Genomic DNA, 24,867 nt, shown 5'->3' with positions numbered 1-24,867 from the left:
GCGATAAATTTTCGTCCATGGTCACTGATGGCAACCTGTGGAGAACCATGACGCAATATGACCCATTGTAACAGAAAAGAAGAAACAGCAGCTGCTGTGGCTGATGTCAGTGCGTCCGTTTCCGTATAACGCGTTAAATAATCCACGCACACAACATATCGGTGGCCCGATGGGGTCTTAGGAAGGGGTCCAAGCAAGTCGATGCCGACTTTTTCAAAAGGGGATGTCGGTGGAGGGATGGGCTGCGAATAACCTGCCGGGGCAGTGGTGGATCACCTGTAGCGCTGACATATAGCACAGGTGGCGACATACTGTTTTGTGGTCTTCCACATTTTCGGCCAGTAGAACTTCTCACGTAGTCGATCTAGTGTACGAGTGAAACGGAGATGACCGGATGTTATGTCATCGTGCACTGAACGAAGGACGACCTGGCGCAGGCTTTTTGGCACCAATAAATGCAACGGGAGGCCATCGGCTGAATAGTTTTTTTTACACAGCGAGCCATTTGAAATTTTAAAGTGCTTGTCGACAGAGTTATGTGCAGCGTCCAGCAAGGGTTTCAGAGTAGGGTCGCGCTGCTTCTCACGTTTGAAGCTGCTGGTATCTGAGAAGTCGGACGAGACAGAAACTAAATAGTCATCCATGTGATCGTCGTCACCGTTGGTGTGTACTGAAGGAAGGCGGGATAAGCAGTTGGCCCAACTAGCCAGTAGGCCAGACGGGTCACGAAGCTCACAAGCCAGCATAGTGAGTGGTGATCGGTCACTATTGCGAACTTGCGGCCCTGTAGATACGGTCGGAACTTCTGAATGGTGAAGACGACTGCTAAGCACTCGAGCTCGGTGACGGTGTAGTTCTTCTCTGCTCGGGTCAGTGTCCGACTGGCATATGCTATGACATGCTGACGGCTGTTGCAGAGTAGGACCAGCACTGCACCAACACCCTGCCCACTAGCATCAGTATGAAGTTCAGTCAAAGGATATGGATCAAAATACTTTAGGATGGGTCAATAAAAAGTCAATACCCATCCAAGTCAATAAAGTCAATAAAAACTTCAGCTGTTGAAATGCAGCCTCATATTTATCATCCCACAAGTAGGGTGTGTCTTTATGAAGGGACGTCAGTGGGAAGGCAAGTTGTGCGAAGTTCTTAATAAATCGGCGGAAATATGAGCACAGACCCAGAAAATTTCGCAGGTCCTTCACTGTTCGTGGTGGTTCAAAGTTGCGAACCACTGCGGTCTTTTGTGGGTCTGGTCGCACGCCTTCGTTATCCATGAGAAAGCCTAATACGAGGGCTTGACGTTCTCCAAAATGACATTTCTTTGAGTTTAAAACAAGGCCAGCTTCGCGTAAGCATTCAAACACAAGCGACAAGCGCTGGTTGTGCTCTTGAAAAGTCTTGCCGTAGATAATCACGTCATCTAAATAGCACATGCAAATTTCTCATTTTAGTCCACCTAGTACTGTATCCATAAATCTCTCGAATGTCGCTGGAGCATTGCGCAAACCAAAGGGCATAATGTTAAACTAGGAGACCGTCTGGTGTTACAAAGGCCGTCTTCTCTTTATCTGAGGGATGCATAGGAATTTGCCAATACCCAGAACGCAAGTGAACAGAAGAAAAATAGGAGGCAGAATACAGGCAGTCCACGGCATCATCTAAACGCGGCAAAGGGTATACGTCCTTTTTTGTGGTGAAATTTAGGCGACAATAGTCTACGCAGAATCTCCATGAGTTATCCTTTTTTCTGACTCTAATGACAGGATCTGCCCATGGACTACACGATTCTTGTATGACGTCCTTCTTTAGCATGTCTTCAACTTGCTCAGCGATGGCTTTCCTTTCGAAAGGCGATACACGATAGGGCTTCTGGCGTATTTGTGGTGCTTGGCCTATATAGATGCGGTGTTGCGTACGTGAAGACGATGGCGTAACGGTAGACGTCTCGTCTTGGGCAAAGTTAAAGACTGAGGCGTAGCGTGCGGTCACCTCCTGCAGCAGCGACCGTTCAGTTGATGGAAGTGACTTGTTAATCATACAGTCAATGCTGGCAGAATAGTCGGGGTACGAGTTGGCGTGGGGTTTCTTGACATCCACGGACAGTTGGAGTGACCGTATGGTAAGAGTACTTTGCTCTTGAAAGCTTGCCAATTTAAGTTCTGCAGGCAGATATAAGGGCTGCGCGGAAACGTTCACAGTCCACAAATCGGAACAACAATCGACAGTAAGCACGAGGCAACGAGGCACAATAACAGTTTTGTTAAGTGCCTTACTGAAGTTCGGCTTGGCTAAACCGCAGTAAGAACCCACACAAGAGTTTACACGCACAAACATTGCGGTATGCGGAGCCAAGCAGACATCTTCAGACACGGAAAACACTTCCAAGCAGTCATCAACGGTATCTTTCGTCAATGGAGATGGCAACACGGGACGAAAAATAATCCCACCACTACCACAATCTACAGTTGCACCACATTCCCTCAAAAAGTCTATATCAGAATGATGTCGTGGGTCTCTCGTGCAAGAACCGTTAGTTCAGCTCGAAACGTTTGATTTCCTACAGAAAGTAAAACGGAACAAACTCCAACCGGGCTCAACGTTTCTCCTCATACGCCATGGAACGTAGCACTCCGATTCCAAGCAAACATTACTTTCGTCCCAAGGCGATTTATTAAAGACATGCTCGTTATGGAAACGGCAGCACCGGTATCAACTAGTGCAACAGTACTCACATTGTCTACAAAAACACTCACTTTGCTCTCAACCATTACAACACAAAGGGGTCTTGCAGAAGATGATTTCGCGGCCTCGCCCACGTTCATCACACCAGTTAGTTTCGCAGTGGTGGTGGCGTCCCCGAGTGGCGACGCCGAGACGGGGATCGCTGTTGGCGTGCGGGTGGTGGGGTAACGCTGCGGTCGGAGCAAGGCGAGTCAGCACGTGCTGCGTGTTGCCGTCGGAAAGAGCCCTTAAATGGTCGAGACTCGCCAGCAGGTACATAGCGCGTGTACACGTTGAGTCGTGGAGCTCGCTGCTGGCGACGGTACCAGTACCTAGCGATGTGTCCAGGTAGCCCGCAGTTGTAGCAAGTACGAGTGTCGCGTCTAGTCGTCCCCGGCAGAAGTAGACCTCGTTGGTTGATAAAAACTGGGCAACGGTGGCCGAGGAGTAAATCGCTGTGATGCAGCTTGCCTGCGTTCCTGGTTTTTGAGTGGTCGTTCACTCCATCGTTCGAACCGATCGGTGTAATTCGGGCGAGGCTCGAAGTAGCTCTGTCGCATCCGAGGTACCAGTGGTTCACGGGGCCGTTGGTCGAATGCAAACTGATGGCAGACACAAGTGGTGTCCACAGCTTGCAGTTGAGCAAGTTCTTCCTTAACCACTCGTCTTATAAGAGATGTCGTCCTGCGATGGAAGGTTGATACTTGCAATCGTGGGCACATTCTAAAGACATCAGAATTTCGGTAGGACTCTCTTCCTCTTTAGCGCTTCAAACGCTTGGCAGTGTCTCCTTAGGTCGGGAGGTGTGTGTAAGTCTTCCTTAGTGATAAGAAAATTGTACACGTTTTCAGCGATTCCCTTGAGCAGATGACTACCTTATCTTCGTCACACATGGTTACACTCACGATTCCGCAAAGCTTCAAGACGACCTTGATGTAGGTGGTGCATGTTTCGCCAGGTAACTGAGCTCTGCGTGAAAGCGTTTGCTCCGCCTGCTTGACCTTAGCTGTTGAATCACCGAAACACCTCTTCAGCTCGTCCACAAAATATCCCATGTGGTCAATGCACTCTCATGGTTGTCGAACAAAAGAGATGCGGTGCTGACGAGAAAAAACACCGCGTTCTCGAGCTGCTTAGCAGTGCTCCAGCGGTTGCTGCGACTCACTCTTTGGTAGTGCTTGAGCCAGTTGTCAACATCGTCATCCGGCTGCCCCGAAAAGGTCCTCGGCTGACGTTCCGGCATGCTGCAGCGAGCTTGTCCTGGCGGATGAGCGTGTTGCTCATCAGCAACGAGGTTGTTGTGGCCTGCTCCCGCGTCCTCATTGTCTGGTAGCTGTGGCGGCCAGCCTGCCAAGCGTCTGCTTCGTCGCAAAATCGGTAGAGCTGGGTCATCCAGATCGATGTACCCGGCACCTTCCACCAAACTGTTACGAGTGACTGTGTTTATTTAAAGATGAGTTGAAATGGCGTTGTGAAAGAGCAGCGTACTTCTGAGACAGGCCTAGAACGCTTCACACAACCACACAGTCCAAGCACCGCTCCACTACTCTTCTTCTTCCGCGCCCCGTAGGCTCGCGCATCTTCATTTCAAAATATATATATATATATATATATATATATATATATATATATATTGTAGTGGGGAAGAGCGAGAGACCGTATCTAGTCGGAGCACCTGAAAGACGACTACGACGAAGAGCTGATTTCGTGACAGTGACTGACGCCTCTTGAACCAGGCAGCTGGTTTTATTCAATAAACCCCCTTATGATTTGGTGGAGGTGCTGGGTAGTCTTTGAGGCTGGAGCTACGAAGTTACATCTTACCTGCAGTGCCAGCAATGCCGGATAAACCCTCCACCCAAGCTACCTCGCAAGTTCCCGCCTCTACACGTCACGGCGTGTGGCCACTGCGTCAACCACCGATCTTCAACAGCCAGGAGAGACCTTTACCAGCTACATTGAAGACATTGTTGACTTGTGCAAGCGGATGAGCCCAGCGATGCTCGAAGCCGGCAAAATCAAACAAATCCTCAAGGGCACTTGCGATGACGCATTTCAGCCAAAGACCCACAAAGCATTGCCGAACTCGTGAGCTTGTGCCAGAGTTTTGACGAATTGCGCAAGCAACACGCCCAAATACGGCGCTCTCTGGAACAACGTGACTAGATCGCGGCCTTGACTCTCGGAGACCAGAATGACATGTTGGTTCGCATAAAGCAGTTTGTGCGTGAGGAGGTCGCTCGGCAGCTCTACATTTTATCCAGCGTGCCCGAGCCAGCACAAACGCATCCTTTGGCACCAGATCATCTGGCCCCGGCCATAAGGCACGTCATACAACATGAGGTAGCGGACGCTTTGCCTTTCGCTCGTTCACCACCTCTGGAGGCCGCACCCTTGACGTAGGCGCAAGTCGTTGCAGCCAGAGAACCTCGACAGCCCACCTATGCTCCCTCACCGATCTCTGTTTGACCACCCTCGTTCTCATCCAAGCTGTTTTTTATACCATTAAATTTCTTGTGCTACAGGCGTGTTCTCATGATGTGATCCTCGGCTGGGATTTTCTGTCTCGTAATCATGCGCTTATCGACTGTGCTCGTGCTGAAGTGGCCTTCTCTGCGTTGTGCCTCATCTCCGGAATTTCCGTTGAACAAGCTGTTAGTCGCTGACAACATAGACATACCACCGACTAGCGCAGCTTTGTTCCCGTATCTTGTGCCGATGTGTCTAAGCCTGCAGTGTTGTTTACGCCTTCCCAAACATTCCAAAGTCTCAAGAGCCTCGCGTTGCCGTTTGCAGTTCTAGATAATTCGGAGGGCGCTACCAATTTTTTTGTCACAAATTCCTTGCCGTCTTCCACAACCTTGCGTCGCGGAGAATGTATTGGAACTATTCAAGACTTAGACGTTTTCTTCATCTTCGACCTTGACGGTGAAAGTGATTTGCAGCTTAATGCATTGACGCCATGTGCCCATGCAGTTGTCCACGAAAATAATTTGTTTGACCCCTCAATTGATGGCGAACTTGAAGAATCACACCGCGAAAAGCTTCTAGAACTTCTTCACCAGTTTCGGGGCTCGTTCGATTTCCAGCAGACGTCCTTAGGCCGAACGCACACCGTTGTGCATCACATTACCACCGGCTCCCAAGCGCCTCTGCGACAGCGTCCCTACCGTGTATCTTCTGTGGAGCGTCGTGTAATCACCGAGCAAGTGGCCGACATGCTTCAACGTGGCGTCATTCGGCCGTCCAGCAGTCCCTGGGTTTCACCTGTGGTACTTGTGAGGAAAAAAGACGGCTCAATTCGCTTTTGCGTCGATTACCGCCGTTTAAACAAAGTCACGATTAAAGACGTATACCCTTTGCCGAGCATCGATGATGCCCTGGACTGCTTCCAAGGTGCTGAATTCTTCTCATTACTAGATCTACGGTCCGGTTATTGTCAAGTCCCCATGGCACCATCAGATCGTCCAAAAACTGCTTTTGTGACACCCGATGGGCTATACTAATTCAGTGTAATGCCCTTCGGCCTTTGTGATGCGCCAGCCACATTCGAAAGGATGATGGATAGCGTCTTGCGTGGGCTAAAATGGCAGACATGCCTATGCTACTTGGATGATGTCGTTGTTTTCTCCCCTGATTTCGACAGCCATCTCTGACGTCTCAGCGAAGTCTTGAGCTGCCTCACGAGCACAGGCCTTCAACAAAACATCAAAAAGTGCCACTTTGGAGCTCGGAAGCTCACAATACTTGGTCACGTTGTCTCAAAACAGGGCGTCCTCCCAGACCCAGAGAAGCTTCGTGCTGTCGCTGAGTTCCCGAAGCCTACGACTGTGAAAGCGCTTCGCAGCTTTCTCGGACTATGCTCTTACTTTCGCCGCTTTGTGAAGAACTTTGCTTCAATAATCGCACCACTGACACAGCTGATCTCTGGCGATGGACACCTCTCTGAATGGTCGCCAGCATGCGATGATGCTTTTGCAACATTACGCCATCTCCTTACTTCACCAGCTATTTTACGCCACTTCGACCCTACTGCTTCAACCGAGGTGCACACGGATGCCAGTGGCATAGGACTTTGTGCTGTCCTTGCTCAACGCAAACCTGGCTTCTCGGAGTATGTGGTTGCGTATGCCAGTCGCACCCTAACCAAGGCAGAGCACAAATACTCGGTTTCCGAAGAGGAATGTTTGGTCATTGTTTGGGCATCACAAAAATTTCGTCCTTACTTATATGGACGCCCATTCGATGTAGTTACAGATCACCATTCACTCTGTTGGCACGCTTCATTGAAGGATCCTTTGGGCTGGCTTGGACGTTGGGTGCTACGTTTACAGGAATTTTATATTCACGTCATTTACCGCTCAGGCCGCAAGCACACCGACGCAGATGCTCTTTCTCGTTCGCCCCTTTCTTCAGCCGTTGTACCTGTTTCCTTCGCCGAAGCTACCATCGGCAGCATCAATACCGCTGACATGCCTTCGGAACAACGCAAGCACCCTTGGATAGCCTCGCTCATCGACGTTCTCTCCTCCTCTTCGGTGACACCACGCCAGCGTCTACCTCGTGCACTACGTCAGCAAATTTCCCATTATGCAATACGGGATGCCATGTTGTACCGTCGCAACTATCAGCTGGATGGTAGTAAATGACTTCTTGTTATACCTCGCAATTTGCGCTCCAACATTTGCGCGTACTTCCACGCAGACCCTCAAAACGCGCACGCTGGCGTTTTGAAAACATACAACCGGCTTCGTCAGCGATATTTCTTGCGTGCAATGCACTCGTATGTTCGCAAGTACATACGCTCCTGCACTGAGTGTCAGCTACGGAAAACAACTTGTCATGCCTTAGGTGAATTACAACCATTGCCGTGTCCAGCTCGGCCGTTTGATAGAATCGGCATCGATCGCTACGGCCCACTACCTTGTACTCCTGCGGGAAATCACTGGATTATTGTGGCCGTTGACCACCTAACCCGTTACGCTGAAACCGCCGCTTTGGCAGCCGCTGCTTCTCGTGATGTCGCCTTGTTAATCTTGCGTAGCTTTGTCCTTCGCCAAGGCGCGCCACGTGAGCTCCTTAGCGACCGTGGGCGTGCGTTTCTATCGCAAGTCGTCCAGGAGCTTCTCAGTGAGTGCAATATTATTCATCGCACCACTGCAAGCTATCACCAACAGACAAACGGTTTGACAGAGCGCTTTAACCGCATGCTCGGCGATATGATTTCTATGTACATATCCTCCGACCATTCTAATTGGGACTTTGTGCTCCGTTTCTTGATTATGCGTATAATACGGCCACGCAAGCAACTACTGGGTTTTCACCTTTTTTTCTACTGTACGGACGTGAGCCCTCTTCTACGCTTGACGCGATACTTACTTACCACCCAGATGCTTCAGAATACCGCCCAGCCTCCGAACTTGTTCAGTGTGCCAAAGAGTGCCTCCAATTAGCGCGTTCATTTACGACCGTCGCGCAAGGTCTCTAAAAAGAACGACTTGACCAAGACAAGCCTGCTCACAGCTTCCCCGTAGGCTCAATTGTATGGCTTTCGGTTCCATTCAAGTCCCCCGGCCTTTCCCGAAAGTTTGCACCCAAGTACAATGGTCCGTACCGCATCGTTCAATGCACGTCACCGGTCAACTACGTCGTCGAACCAGTGACACCTGCCGAGGACAGACGATGCCGTGGTCGTGAGACAGTCCACATCAGCTGCTTAAAACCTTACTATTATCCCCTTGTGCTTGCTTAGCCGTCAGTCGCCAGGATGGCTCCTCTTCACCACCGGGGCAAATGCATTGAGGAAGAGGGAGAGAGACAATATCTAGTTGGAGCACCTGAAATACGACTACGACGAAGTGCTGAGTTCGTGACAGTGACCGACGCCTCTTGAACCAGACAGTTGGTTTTATTCAATAAACCACCTTATAATATATATGTTCCCACCTAGAGTTGTGAGCCGGCAAGCCCTAGCCAGCCGAAAAGGACAAAGAGAACAAAGAAGTGTGTATTAGCGCTTCGTCTGAAAACACACGCTCGCGTCTTTCTGCCACGGTGTTCTTGTCTCGTATCTACGGCTCTTGGTGCGTGACTAATGGGTGCAGGTGCTGCGGTATCTGTGCATCGCACTCCTCCACATAACAAGAACTCAAGCGTCGTACCGGTGGTCACTCCTGTGAACCGCACCAGCAGAAGAATCGGAGATCAGTCATTTGAGTTCGGACAGCTCGCAAACAACATGGCAGCTCTGGTTAGCTCTACTGACACAAACCCAAACGGTGCAAACGGCACAACGCCACGTCATTGCACCTTACTCGCACCGCGAATGCGAGATCCCTTTCATGGCACTGCACTTGAGGATGCAGAAGATTGGCTTGTTCATTACGAGTTTGTGGCCGTGCACAACCAGTAGGACGACGCACAGAAACTGCGGCACGTCTATTACAGTCGTTTGGACGGCGGACTTGTGGGGTATGAGAACCGGGCATGTATTCATACATTATTGAAAAATTTCAAACGCCGACTTCTTGGGACATATGCCAGCTCTGACCGTCGGGAGAGATCTGAGTGTGACCTGCAGTCCCGCATACCAATGCCCAAAAAAAGGGGTTGCGATGTATGTCGAGGTCATGATGCGCCTTTGCCGCCGAGCTGACCACGGCATGCAAGAAAAGAAAGTAGGGTATCTCATGCGCGGGATGAAAGAGCAGCTTTTCGGTGGGCGTGCGCACAGTCCACCCAAGACTGTGTCAGCATTTCTCACAGAAGCCGTCACCATGGGAATCACTATTTGGAACCGGGCCCCGTCAAACGAATGGCACGTCAACTCTTCAACTATGTACTACTTGGGAGCTTTCGGTGGACAAATAGATTTCTTCCGAGAGCTCATACATTCAGTCTTCTGCGTAGAACTTCAGAAGCTGTCAGCGCCCTCGCAGCCCACTATCTCATCGTCGTTCAGCGTTTTCCGAGATGAAGTTTAGCATGACCTAAGACAACCGCCTTTCATGCGGAATCACCAGCCACCCAGTGACTTTCCCCGCATGTCGTATGATCAAGCTTTGCGGCAACCTGTTACACCTGCAATCCCGTATCCCACCGCGGCCCCAGCCATGCTGCAGACGGTCCAGGCGGCACCATATTCCAGCGCACCTGACCGAATCTGGCAGAAATCATACGTCTGGCGTGCGCCAGATCGACGTCCTCTCTGCTTCCACTGTGGCAAAGCTGGGCATCTGTACCGACCGTGCTCTTTTCGACAACTTGGACTACGCGGATTTTGACGTACTCACTGCAACCCAGGGTCGGTCAGCGGCCTCCTGAAATTCAAGAGTATGTGGCTCAGCAGTGCCGAACTGCGTCATCCTTGCACCAGTCACGCTCGCCGTCATCGCGGCGATTTCCTCCTAATCGCCGTACCTATTCGAGCGTGGCGCAGGGTCACTCACTCAGTCCACGCCGGCAAAACTAACCACAGCGGCCTTCGGGGGCGAGGCCGCCCATACTGGACAAGCTCAACGCCTCCTACCGACGCTTCTGCAAACTGTCAATCCCCCAACGCCGACGACACCCTCTGGTTCTTCAAAGAGTTCAATAGACATCCCAATACTGCTCGACAGTCACAAAGTCAGTGCTTTATATGACACGGGTGCTGATTTTATTAATAGGTGAAAAACAGGCTAAAGTGATGATGCCTTGGAACCTCGGGCGAATTCGTACTGCTGGCGGGCATCGTAACGCCACTTGGCGCTTGCGCAGCACGAATACAGATTCGTGATTCTACCTTTGTTGTCAGCTTGAGCGTTCTCCGTCAGTGTTCTTGAGACCTGATCATTGGCAAGGATTTTCTGAGGGAGCACGGTGCTATATTCGACATTCGACGACGCCTCGTCACGTTTTTAACTAAAAGTGCCACACCAGAGCCAAATCCCCGCCACGAACGAATATGTCTGTGTGTAATTGACGACGCCATGACGACACCATCTCGCTCAAGCGTTATGGTTCAAGTGAAGTGCAACAAATCAGGACATGGTTAAATGGTGGCGGAGAGCAATCGATCCCTACTTTTTTCCCAAGGTCTGCGTTGCACGAAGTTTTGTAGACCTCCAGGCTGGCCACTGCGAAGTTCTTGTTACATACATCAGCTACGGGTGCCGACACCTCTTCCCTGGTACTGTCATCGCCTATGCCTACCCAGTAACCAATGTGACTGAGTGTTTTGCTTTCGAGGCAACCAATAATGCCTAATCACTTCTCCGGGGCGTCGACATAAACCCAACGCTTTCTGACGAAAACAAACGAAGGCTTAACGAACTGTTGATAGAATTCCACGCCTGTTTCACACGTTCATCGAGAATTCGTCAGACATTGTTGACCATACACCGTATTATCACATACGGCGACGCGCACCCTTTACGGCAACAGCCTTACCGCATTTAACCAACCGAATGACGCGTGATTCAAAAGAAAGTGAAAGAAATGCTTCAAGACGGTGTAATACAGCCATCAAGCAGCCCGTGGTCATCGCAGTATTCGTTGTAAAAAAAGAAGGATGGCACACTTCGCTTTTGTGTCGAATTTAGGAAGCTGAATAACGTCGTAAAGAAAGACGTGTACCCGTTGCCTCGAAAGAACGATTCTCTTGACACGCTGAGGCGAGCAAAATACTTTTCATCAATTGACCTCAAATGTGGTTATTGGCAAATTGAACACGATGAACGGGGCCGCGAAAAAACGGCTTTTGTAACTTCTGACGGTCTGTATGAATTCCAAGTGCTTCCATTCGGTCTCTGTTCTGCTCGGGCCACATTCCAATGAACTATGGATACAGTTCTCACTGACCTCATGTGGAAAAGTTGCCTCGTCTATCTATATGTTGTCGTTGTCCCTTCGAAAACGTTTGACGAGCACCTTCGTCGCCTTCGGAGTGTTCTTGGTGTACGATCCACTGACCTTACCCTCAAGCCTGAGAAGTGCCGTTTTGGCTGCAAAGAATTGAAGTTCCCGGGCCACGCTGTAAGCACTGCAGGCGTTCGGCCCAATTCTGAGAAGACCACCGCTGTGACCACCTTTTCAGCTCCGACAGACAAGAAAAGTTTTCGGCAAAATCTTGGGCTCTACGCATATTATCGCCGCTTTATAGAAAACTTCTCTAATATTGTGGAGCCTCTCATCAGACTTACGCGTGACGACACCCCATTTCTTTGGACTTAGGAACAAGCGACCGCCTCTGCGCAACTGCAACATCGATTGTCTTCTTCCGTACTTGCTCATTTTAATGAGGACGCTGAAGCAGAGGTGAGCACTGACGCAAGCAACATTGGTCTCGGAGCTATCTTGGTGCAAACACAAGTTGGGATCGAAAGTTTGATTGTGTACGCGAGGCGCACTCAATCACGTGTCGATACCAGCTATTCAACGTCAGAGAAGGAATGTCTCACCGTAATATGAACGATTACCAAATTGAGGCCTTGTGTCTATAGGCGCCCATTTAAAGTTGTGACTGATCACCACGCTTTATGCAGGTTGGCTAACCTCCGAGACCCCTCTGGCCGATAAGCATTATGGAGTCTGCGACTTCAGGAATTCGATGTCATCATCGTATACAAGTCGGGTAAAAAGCATGAAGATACCGACACGCTATCACGAGCACCTCTGGAATTTGACCACACAGCTGTAAAAGACGACACCGCTTTCTTGGAGACTCTCAGTGGGGCGGACCTCCTAAGCAAGCAACAAGCGGACCCCAAGTCAAGACCCATCATCGATCATTTAGAAGGCAGCATCACGTCTGTTACTCTTACTTTCCCGTACGTTGCCATCGTTTTGCTTACGACATGGCATATTATACAAAAAACACTGGTGTCTTCTAGTCGTTCCTCAAGACCGTCGTGATGACATACTATTAGCGTGCCACGATGAGCCGGCCATCTGGGATACTCACGGATGCTCGACCGAATGCGACAGCTATATTTCTGGCGAGAAATCGAAGCTTGTGTCAAACGCTACGTGAAAGGATGCCGCAAATGTTAGCGTCGCAAGCCACCCCCTGTAAAGCCTGCAGGCCTCCTACAACCCATCGACCCACCACGTGCGCCGTTTGACCAAATTGGTATGGACCTCCTTGAACCGTTTTCTCTTTCTCACTCTGGAAAAAAGTGGATCATCTTCGCAACTGATTACTTGAAGCGTTACGCTGAGACAAAGCCACTGCCACGCGGTACAGCATCTCAAGTTGCCCAGTTTTTCATGCACCAAAATGTGCTTGGTCACGGCGCCCCATCATTCATCATCACTGACTGAAGAACAGCGTTTACGGCAAAACAGTTGGTCGACATCTTCAAGCTCAGTCACATGAACCACTGCAAGACAACCGCATATCACCCACCGAGTAACGGCTTCACAGAACGGCTAAACAAAACGTTGATCGACATGATTTATATGTACCTGGATGGGCAGCATAAAACATGAGACGATATCCTGCCATACGCAACGTTTGGAAACAACACCACAACCCAGGAAACGACAAGGTTCGCTCCCTTCTGCCTCGTTTACGGTCGAGACGTGCAAACCATGCTAGACGCCATGATTCTTTGTGACATCAACTAGCACGAGCTGCTAACTCCTGATGTCGAGGATTAAACTCAGCGGGCGGAATAAGCATGTCAACTAGCTCGCGTGCACACAAGATCGCATCAGTGTGAAGACTCCCGAAGGTACAATAACATCGACAAGTCACCTACCAACCTGGCCACCAAATGTGGGTTCGGACACCTGTTAGACGGCGAGGTCTCAGCGAGAAACTCCCCAGTAAGTACTTCGGACCCTACAAAGTATTACGGTGGTTGAACGAGGTCAACTATAAAGTTATTCCAGACGGAGGCTCGGCAACGACCCATCGCCACTCACCATGAACAGAGATCGTGCATGTCATCCTCCTAAAGTTGTATTTTACGCGGTGATACTCGCCTTACTGTGCCCGGGCAACAAACATTTTCTTTTTTCACGTCGTCCGTTGGGTCTCGGACGAACTGCGAACTGTGACAATGTTTCTGTTTCTTCTTATGACCAACTACAGACATTTTTTTGCGCCTGCATATGCCCTGTGCACTATAAGTATCGTTTCCACTTTTTTTATGAGCCATGCTGTCCCCCTGTTGTGAGCATTGAGTCAATGCTATAAATGGAGGGGGAATATTGCCACCTAGAGTTGTGAGCCGGCAAGCCCTAGCCAGCTGAAAAGGGCCAAGAGAATGAAGAAGTGTGCCTTAGCGCTTCGTTCGGATACACGCTCATTTCTTCTTGCCCCGCTGTTCCTGTGTTGTCTCTACGGCCCCTGGTGCGTGAGAATATCATACATATATATTTATGTATATATATATATATATATATATATATATATTTCTCACAAGGAAACGTAGATATACAGATTTTTAGAACGATTACACGCGATGACAATGCCTGGCGCACTGGCAGGCTGGAACCAGTCTCTATCCACTTCGTAGTCTTTTTTTTTCGGCCAGGGACCCTCAACCGCTTTATGCCCCAATCCCACTACTGCCTTGTGGCACTACCCCGCGGCGTTAAAGCGCCGACCCGGCGCTTGTCACGAAAGGGGAGTGTTGGGTGACACATAAGGCTTCAGTCTTACGACGCGCACAACAGTGGATGGTGGTGGCATTGAGTGCGCTTCGTCGACGACTCGCTGTATTTCGTAGGTGAGGTTGGTGATCTTGCGAAGGACTTGGTATGGTCTGTCATAGCGAAATAAAAGTTTTTCTGAGAGGCCGATGTGACGACATGGGGTCCACAAGAGTACGAGAGAACCTGTTGCATACGAAACTTCGTGGTGGTGACGATCGTATCGATCTTTCTGAGAGGCTTGGGAAAGCATGAGTCGTTCTTGGGCAATCTGTCGTGCTGCGTCGGCTTGCTCTATCGCATCGCCGACGTATGTGACAGGGGAGCTTGAACCAACGGGAAGGAGTGTATGGAGAGGCAGAGAGATTCCCGTCTCTAAAGAAGGTAGAACGGGGAATAGCCTGCGGTGTCATGTCTGGAGGAGTTGTAAGCGAAGGTGACGTAGGATAACGTTGCCTCCCAGTCACGGTGGTCTGGAGAAACATACATTGACAACATGTCCGTGATAGTGTGATTCAGGTGCTCTGTAAGTCTATTAGTTTGTAGATGTTATGCCGTTGTGAACTTGTGGTTCGTGGAACAGGAACGTACGATATCCTGGACGACGCGAGATGAAAAGTATCGGCCTTGGTCAGTAACGAGCTGTCGAGGAGCGCCGTGATGCAATATGATGTCATGTAGCAGAAGGTCGGCGACATCGGTAGCGCAGCTGGTTGGAAGAGCGCGGGTGATCGCGTAACCTGTCGCGTAGTCGGTCGCCACGGCAACCCATTTGTTCCCGGGTGCAGAAGTGGAAAATGGCCCGAGAAGGTCAAGTCCTACGCGGTAGAATGGTTCAGCAGGGATCTCAATAGGGTTAAGAAGGCCAGCTGGAAGCAATGTTGGTCGTTTTCGACGTTGACAAAGGTCGCAGCTGGCGACATACTTTTGCACAGAGCGATATAGGCGTGGCCAGAAAAAACGGCGCCGGATGCGATCATAAGTGCGGGAGACTCCCAGGTGACCAGCGGCAGGTTCATCGTGAAGCTGTCGGAGCAAATCTACACGGAAATGGGAAGGCGTGACGAGAAGGCGGTCAGTACCATTAGGGCGCATGTTGTGGCGTTAGAGAACACCTTCATGAAGGAAATACAAGTTCAGAGAAGCGAGTGGAGTAGCGGAACTCAGGCTTTCTATGATGGGAAGTAAATCCGGGTCGCGGCGTTGCTCAGAAGCGATATCAAGAAAGTCTGCTATTGATAAGACGCAAGCTTCCATAGCTCTCTGTGGCGTCTGGTGGATCCACTATATACCGTGACAGGCAGTCGGCGCCTTGATGGAGGTGACCAGATTTATACTCGTCCGAGAAGGTGTATTCTTGGAGGCGGAGAGACCAATGACCGAGACGTCCCGTGGGATCCTTTAGCGAGGAAAGCCAGCAGAGTGCATGATGATCAGTTGCAACAGTAAAACTGCGGCCGAAAAGGTACGGGCGAAATTTAGCGACAGCCCAAACAAGAGCAAGCCACTCTCTTTCAGTGATAGAATAGTTCTTCTCGGCATGGGATAAAAGGCGGCTGGCGTAGGCGATGACAGAGTCACGTCCATGCTGACGCTGAGCTAAAACAGCACCAATTCCGTGACCTGTCGCGTCCGTACGAACTTCTGTCGGGGCAGTCAGATCAAAGTGGGCTAATATTGGCGTAGTCGTGAGGGCTGCAATGAGCGCTGAAAATGCAGCACTTTGAGGCCAATTCCAAGTAAATGGGACGTCTTTTTTAAGAAGCTCGGTGAGAGGCCGCGCAATATAGGCAAAATTTCGGATGAAGCGGCGAAAATAGGAGCACAAACCAAGGAAGCTCCGGACATCCTTACGAGAAGGGGGCACGGGAAATTGAGTCAATGCACGAATTTCGTCCGGATCGGGCTGTTCCCCAGATTCGTTAACGAGGTGACCAAGTACAGTTATTTCGCGACGGCTGAAACGGCATTTGGAGGAGTTCAGCTGGAGACCAGCGTTGCGAAATACTTGGAGAATACTGGACAGTCGCTCTAGATGGCTTGCGAACGTCGGTGAAAAAACAATTATATCGTCTATGTAGCATAAGCAAGTGGACCACTTGAAGCCGCGCAGAAGAGAATCCATAATGTGCTCAAAGGTGGCCGGCGCATTACAAAGCCCAAACGGCATTACTTTAACTTGGTATTACCTATCGGGGGTTACAAATGCTGTTTTTTCTCGGTCCGGTGGGTCAACAGCGATCTGCCAATAACCAGATCGAAGGTCAATGGACAAGAAAAACTTTGCGCCATGAAGGTAGTCCAGGGCGTCATCTAATCTCGGTAAAGGGTAAATGTTCTTCTTAGTGACCTTGTTCAGAGGTCTATAGTCGACGAAAAACTGCCATGTGTTGTCCTTCTTCTTGACAAGCACTACCGGGGATGCCCACGGACTAGATGAGTGTTCGACGACGCCTTTGGCGAGCATTTTCTCGACATCTTTCTGGATGACAGAGCGTTCGGCAGCGGAGACGCGGTAAGGACGGCGATGAATTGGGTTGGCTTCGTCGGTGTTGATGTGATGGGTCACAGCTGATGTCTGGCCTAAAGGGTGGTTGTCAAGATCGAATATGTCCGCATAGGATGTCAACAGATGGTGGAGGTCTTGTGCTTCGGAGGGCGAAAGATCTGGCGCTATCATTTTAACAATGTCCATGCTTGACAGGTTGGGCGCAGTGAGCAAGTTGACGTGCGGAGTAGGTTGCTGAGCAGACAGTTCAGAAATATCACACTCTTGCAACGACGACATGACGCCTAGTTTAATACCAGTAGGCAGCACATGCCTGGAGAAACCAAAGTTCAAAAGAGACAGATGGGTCTGGTTGTGGCATACTCTCACCACGTTGTGCGGTACAGCAATGGAGTGCTTTAGCACAACGTCGGTAATAGGTGAAACGACATATTCACCATCGCGCACAGGCGGATCACACACGAGCTGCACGTAATTCGCGACTTGCGGCGGAAGATGCAGGAACTCGGTGGCACAAAGGCGACTTTGAGCATCACGGGCAACAGCGGCGTCAAAAGGCAGTTCCAACTGAAGAAGACCCGTCGAGCAGTCGATAAGGGCGGAGTGCGCAGAGAGAAAGTCGAGGCCAAGAATCACGTCCTGTGGGCAAAGCTCAAGCACGGTGAACAATACGACGGTCTGGCGCCCAGCAATACACACGCGAGAGGTACACATGCCGAGAACGGCAGATGTGCTCCCTTCGGCAAGCATTACTGCACACTTGATAGGAGGCGTGATCACTTTTCGCACTTTAATACAGAGAGCAGAGCTCATGACTGAAATTTGTGCACCAGTGTCTATGAGGGCTGTAACGGTATCGTCATCCACCAAAAGGTCCAAAATATTGCGGCGTGTAGGAATCGTCAACAGAGGATTTGCAGAGTGGGTCGTTAATGCAGCGTCACCTCCGGGAGCTGCTTGGTCTAGTTTCCCGAGGTTGAGGGCTCAGGTCGTGCAGGGGACCTGGATCGCGAAATCATCGGCGAGAGATCGGCGGCCTTGGGGTGATGGTGACCGGCTGAACCTTCGGCCCTGAACGTTAGTATGAGCAGGCTGTGGATCGTACGGAGTAGAAAAGCGGCGGGAACTGCCTTCAAAGCGACGCCATGTCCCAGTGTTCCAAGATGAATTGTATGACCAACGATTGCGACAGTAGCGTGCAATATGGCCAGCGCGAGAACTGTGAAAGCAGATCGGTCCATCATCTGACGTTCTCTATTCAGCAGGGTTCCGGTAGCGGGAAGGGTAGCGTGAAGGGTACACCGGGATCTGGTTAACAGAAGCCGAGCTCTCGGTGGTGCGAACAGCGCAAACAGGTGTGATGCCGAGATTTGCTATTTCTTGGCGAACAACGGCTTGAATGAGGGAGACGGTGGATGCGTTGTCTTGAGGAGCGTCAGAGGCGATGGCTGCAGAAGCCATTGCTTCGAGTTCGCGGCGAACGATTCGGGTGACATTTTCAGACGATGTAGCTTGCGTGAACTTGGGGCTGTCTTCGCAGGCCGAAGTGGCTGCCGTATTAGGCAGACGGGCAAACTGGTGGATTATGCGATGGTTCTTGGTGTGCTCGAAGCGCTGACACTCATTCACAACCGCGTCGACAGTGGCGCAATCTTTAACGATCAACAGATTGAAGGCGTAATCGGCAATGCCCTTTATTATGTGAGCGATTTTGTCAGTTTTGCTCATGTTCTCGTCCACCTTTCGACAGATGCCCAATATGTCCTGTATGTACGATACATAAGATTCTGTCGATGTCTGCACGCGACATTCCAGGTCTTTCCTCGCGGCCTGCTGTCGCCCAAATGGCCTGCTGAATAACTCGAGAAGCTTCAGTTTGCAAACGTCCCAGCTGGTCAACTCCGACTGCTGCTGTTGCTGCTGCAGCTGTGGCTTCTGTTGGTCTTGTGGGTGGGCCTGTTGAACCATTGCAGGAAAATGAAGGTGGCGACCGCTCCGAAGTTTCGTGTTGGTTTGCCGGACAAGCCAGGTAGGCGTACCCCGAACCTCCACCAATAATCTTACAAGGAAACGTATTTTTACAGATATTTACAACGATTACACACGATGACAATGCCTGGCGCACTGGCGGGCTGGAACCAGTCTCTATCCACTTCGTAGTCTTTTTCTCTCAGCCACGGACCGTCTACCGCTTTATTTCTCAATCCCACTACTGCCTTGTGGCAATATATATATATATATATATATATATATATATATATTGATTACTTTGAATAGTACACCACCGTGCAGTATTGTTTTTAAAAAGAATGACAAAGTTTAAAAATAGGCTACTGCAAACAATAAAGGGTCAACGCAGGAAGATAGCATAGTGTGATGATTTTTGCGAAATATTTCTGTACGTTACCTAAACACACAACCTATGTTACCTTTATTGTCTAGTTAAGGGAGAACCCGCTTTGTTTGTGAATTCAAAAAGGTAAACGTTTGTGAAAATATAAATTATATAATATTGTTCATTATTACTTACAAATTTTGGATAGATCTTATACCTTAGTGACCATGCGGGTAATCATCAAAGTGAGAAAACATTTTCTACAACTGGAGAAAATTGTTTCCTATGACATGTCCTGTGCAGGTGTGCCAGACCAGTTTTCCCACTGCACTGCTGTTCCTGGCTGCCATTTTCCTTCAACCACCTGCCAAGTTCAGGAGCGAATACACTGAACATTTGATTACACGCAGTTGCTTAGAATCTGACACCATCTCACGCTAAAGAGGTCATGGGAAGAATCACGGGGGGTGCTCACCACGTTTGCATAGCTTTCATTGTTCTCGTCTCCATAATGTTGTATACCCAAACCACCCATTACTGAAGATTTTCCTCCAAAAGCACGCCATCAATCAATTTTAAGCAGGTCGTATGATGTTGATTATTTTTTTGTTTTGTACTTGTGAAACCACAACGAAAAAAATTTTTAAACACATGCAGAAGTTTCTAGCATGTGCATTTTTGTTTTAGTTTTCGGTTTTCTTGCAGCATACAAAACTAACACCTCTTTTTTTCCAAAATGTGACCTTGTGAATATATTTCACTACTCCTTTATGTAATGCGCAATCTCAGGCGCCTAAAAGATAATAAATGATATTTTGCTACGTGTTTCCATTGTTGTTTTTTTATTGTTGCGTATTTAGTGTTACTGTTTGTGTGGTGTTTATGTTCCTGTGTTGTTAACATGAACACCAAGTCAAACCGGTGCAAAACGTCGTGTGCACCCCCCGTGCAGTTTATCAAAACCTCATAGTCTCCTTTAGCGGCAGATGGCGCAATTTTATTGAAGTTTGCACCTTCGAAGCCTGGGCGTTGAAGTCTTCTAGCGAGGCGTGCTCCACGAGTGTTAAGCTCGAAACATGTGCTTCGTTTTTCTCACGTTTTCATGGCGGTTCGTACGCCAGTGTCACTCGGCGTCGACGCTGCCGGTGACGGTGGCTGAAACGTTCACTTTTGGACAATACAGATATCCGCTGCGTCAGCGCTAACGTCGGAACTGAGTCGACAAATAGGGAAGCAATCAGCGCACGGCTGCCAGCAACTTCTGCTACGTAACAGCATCGTTGATGCTGTCGAAATGGCTGCTGCCCACCGCATATCTCTTAGGCCGTCGTCGTGTTTTGTGTGACCCGGAATTTTTCAATTAATGATTGTATTTGATCTAGGTGGTTCCTCAAAAGCTTTGACAGATAGTGCTCGAGAATTCTTGGAACCGTTTTATAACGCCTTACTCAAGCATATCGGTAGGGTTGGCAAGCCTGAGTGTTTTGCCAAAATAAGCGGCCTCAAAGACGTACAACGGCCAAGCTAAAGGGCCGTGTACTGCGAGTTTGTATACTTCCTATCCTCAAGAGCTGGCGCTAGGAGGAAAGAAAAAAAACGTTTAGGTGGCACTGTGATTCGTTTTTCTCACCTCAGAACTGCAAATAAGACATGAAACCGGTGTTTAGGAATATTTCTTGTTGCTGCATCGACAGACACTCCACACTGCTTTGCGAGATCTTGAGTTTATTCTCTTCGACACACTCCGCGAAGCTTAGCTGACGCCGGCCTTGGCACTCCTGATATGGTATGCCACTCTCTTTCGCGGCGTTGACACGATGATGCCAACATAAGTGGCGCTGGGAAAATGCCGGAAAATCGCTGCATATGTTTCGGGCTTTAGACTCGCGTCGTATCTCCACAGCCAACGCATTGTCTAGACGCTCACGCTTGGCTTCGAGGCTGCGTTTCATAAGGCGGGGTTCATGTGCCGATGCTGCTGCAGCGTTTTGACATGTCAAGCGCGCGTTTCATTCGTAACAGTTTCCCGCTGACGCTGCCGTGTAGCGTGTGGAGCGAAAACTGCGCTCGCGCCAACGCCTACCCCGCCTCCCAGTAGCGCTTACGCGAGGAGAGGGTCCTCCTACCTTCTCGTGCTTACGTGAAAGGAGGGAGTTGGAGCATGCGCAATAGAAGGGGTCACACTGCACGCAAATGATCTTGACTGTTCCTTAAGCTGCTTGGCATCTAAGAGAGATAACTTGCGTAGACAGACACATAAATGTAGTGGGGCATCCTTCTCCGCCCTATCTTCTCTGACTCTACACCAAATTCATCGTGAAGCCGGGTCGCACTTGCAGCTCATGAATTAAGCCGCTGATTAAGCTAGCGGTCAAGCCTAGCGCCAGCGTTTAATAAACGCCTATATTGTGCGTGGCTACAAAGAGGAGGTGAAAGTTTGTAATGGAAACATACATAACCAGAATGGTGTTTGCTCCAGCCGGTGTTTCGACAAAGTGAATGATGTACTTCAGGGCTAAAAAATATTTTCTCAGTGCTTATGTATGTTTGCTTCGTACCCTTTCTTCTGTTTCAAGCATAGCAGGTGGAGATGACAATTGCGAAATTGGGAGCGCGCGTAGTTGTAAAAACGACCATGACGAATGTGGTGAGTCACAAGGAAATACGTTTTGCGTGAAAACAAAAGAAGCATGAACGCCGGGAAGAGGTCGTGAAAGTAGAACCTTTAGCTGACATAGAGTTCTGAGAAAAAAAACCTTTTTATTGCTAGGTTAGAAATTTCTAGTAGAAAGGTTTAATTAAAAATGGTTTTGGTTCCGTATGTAAAATATTGGATGGGTCCAACAACTCCACAGGAGCGTCTATAGCCGCTGGCTGAAGCGTATGGAAGTTGTGAATAAAGCATGACTCTCTACTACTGTAAAGCTCTCCATTGCACAAGCATTATGCTGGTTTCCGAGCACCTATTATTTTATTACTTTCTATAATAAATTTGTTCAGAGTTACCGCTCGTCTGTATCTTTCTTGCTCTGTGTTCTGTGCGCGCCAAAGAAAGCAATATGAGTACTTTCTATATTCATGTCTAGCTGTGAAAGAAAGACTGACGGTAAAACTTTAGGTTAACGAACATCAAGTTGGGACCTGCTGCAATAAAATGCTGTGTCACAGCTTTAAGTAATTTTTAAAATCTTGATCCTTATGCTTGAGCCTTGTCTATTCATATCGCCACCGAAACCACGCTCTTTTAGAGTGAATGACAGCGTCAGAAAGGAACGCGATGTGCGTGCCTCTCTCGACGCATCAAATGACACGCTAGGCAAGTAACGTTACACTCGAAAAACACAAGCTCCGATGCGGAACGCAACCAACAAGACCGACGTTCGTTGGCACGTCCATGGTTGACACCGTTCTATGACACGGGGCACTTGCGACTTGCGGTTGGATGCGCCAACTTTCGGCAATAGGGGAAGGACGCGCTGCAATAAACCTTCACTACAATAATAATTGTTGGCGCTTACCGTACTAAGACCTCCGCTGCCCCTGATAGAGCCCGTCTTTGTGTGATGGTTGAGTGGATGTACAGAGTATTCATGATTTACTAGATTTAACCTGCGGCCGGAGGAAGCTCCTTCTTCATTCACTTCGCAGATATGGCGTCATTATTTTTCGTGTCTGCGCGACGCTAGTTTAATGTAATATTCATCAGCCGTCACGATAACGCATAACGAAGAACAATGTGAGTCAAGTCTTTAAGCTAGACATTCTCGACTAAACTCTTTTAAGCGGTGGTTGATACTGAGCAAGAGCCTGTGTTTATAAGGTTGAAGCACTATTCATGAAAGATTTTACGATTGTGCTTTGTGGCTCTTCTATTGCTCATGAAAAGAGTCGAATGGGCCCGTAAGACGTTTCGGGACTTTTGCAATTTACGTGGCAGAGTAATCAGCTAACATATTTCTTTGAGAGCCCAAGCTGTCGGCGCGAACATGTATTATGTGAAATCGTCTACTGACGTTTTGAGAAAAGCGATGTATAGCTGTCTGTGCTGACACCGACGTTTTCAATATACGACGAAGATGAACCACACTTATCGCATCGACGCTGACACAGTCGCATCTTGACAAAGTCCAGATGCGGTGTGTCAGACGCGCAACAGTCGCTAGATGCTGCATTCCAACTGTGTTTCTTCCAGCAGTATACGCATGTACCTCATATATAATGCGCTATTTGCATATGCCTTTTTCATTATTAGGGCAGTTTTTGAACGTTTTTAGCGTCATCTATTAACACATAGATTTTGTGACCGTACCGCGTGTTCTGTGTCACAATACTAACAGTGTAGCCTTTCTTTTGTCATCACGCATAGCGCAGCGAACACCTCGCCGTAAGTATTTATTGGCGGTCGGCACCAACCCACAAGACTTTATTCACATATGTGATCTGTTTTCTTCTTTCTAATAGAGGACATATTACAAACACTACCTAATGTCATTTCCTCACAGATGTTCATACCTACTTCATCCCTGGTCCGCCACAGCTTCAGCACCGACCGATATAGCCCATGTCACGAGGCTTAAACCATAGTACTCACGTGCCGAGGGTTGATCGCACTGAGACTGTGCTGCTGTTGCCGGCGGGTAATGTTACGGGATGAGTAGATACTAGAGAAGGACGACGAAGAAGGGCTGAGTGGAACGTGGGTAGCGTTGTATACATTTGCTCGAAAATATCTTTTCACGCATGCTTTCTTCCCCGTAACATTTTAAACTATCTTGTCTAGACATTGCCGACGGCGTCGTTCGTCATTCACCGTAGGTGTTCACACACCGATATAATGAAAACGCAAGAAAAACGATCTCGAGTTAGCCTCCGGCGCGTGGAATCGAACTTCCGACATCTTGATTGGGTGTGTGTGGTGTTAGCCACTGAGCCATAGAAGAGCACCTCCTTCAACGTTTAAGCTGCAAGCTCTTTCTATATATCACCGCTTTCGATGCCAATCATGGGGGAGCTATCGTATTTTCAGCAATACCAGGAAGATGGTGCCAGGTAGTCACGACGTGACGACGCGTGCTCATGTGTTCACCTCCCCTGTGTACTTTGCCCCGTGGAGGGGGGCGGCGGGGTGAGGGTAGACGCGCATGCGTGCGCGTGCTTATCTCAAGGTGAGGAGAACCGCAGACTTTGGCCTTTCACTGGAACGGCTGCGTTGTAGCTAGCGGGCGCACAAAGCTCACTGCACTCGCGGTACAGCCTGTGTTTGCGAAAAGGGCGTGCTTTTCAGGCACATCGAAGTAATAACTGAGACACTTATTCGCGTTCATCAGTACCTGTAAGTACGTTACGTGTGTCTATGCGCATGAGCGACGCGGGACACGTTTCGATATGCTTGCCATTGTTGGCAAGACATTCGAAATTATTGCTATCGCATTTATTGCTTCGTGGCAAAGCTTTTACTTTTTGGTGTAGATGAGTCACATATTGGCGCAATTTTATTGTATGAGACATCAAAATTACGAGCTATGAGCCTAGTGTGTCAGTTCACTTCGAAAAATCAATTTCTACAAAACAATTTGTAAGCATGACACATATAATGGCAAGATATTCACATTATTTTACCAAACAATTTGTACAGCAAATATTTTTTGTGCACGTAATT

At 49.0% G+C, this 24,867-nt stretch overlaps 1 long non-coding RNA gene across 1 annotated transcript in view; it reads left to right on the top strand.

The window, feature by feature from the left end:
* LOC142796239 (uncharacterized) overlaps nucleotides 1-20,035 on the top strand; it is a 42,684-nt gene extending 22,649 nt beyond the window's left edge. Inside the window, exons 2-3 of the long non-coding RNA XR_012893641.1 lie at nucleotides 18,689-18,902; nucleotides 19,512-20,035. This is a non-coding gene — a long non-coding RNA (uncharacterized LOC142796239). The remainder of the gene's footprint in view (nucleotides 1-18,688; nucleotides 18,903-19,511) is intronic.
* The last annotated feature ends 4,832 nt before the right edge of the window (nucleotides 20,036-24,867 follow it).

This window comes from Rhipicephalus microplus, chromosome 2 (genome assembly GCF_043290135.1).
Source record: "Rhipicephalus microplus isolate Deutch F79 chromosome 2, USDA_Rmic, whole genome shotgun sequence".
NCBI classification, from domain to species: Eukaryota; Metazoa; Arthropoda; class Arachnida; order Ixodida; family Ixodidae; genus Rhipicephalus; species Rhipicephalus microplus.
Note: the sequence above shows the minus strand (reverse complement) of the source record. Positions and strands in the feature narration are given on the sequence as shown.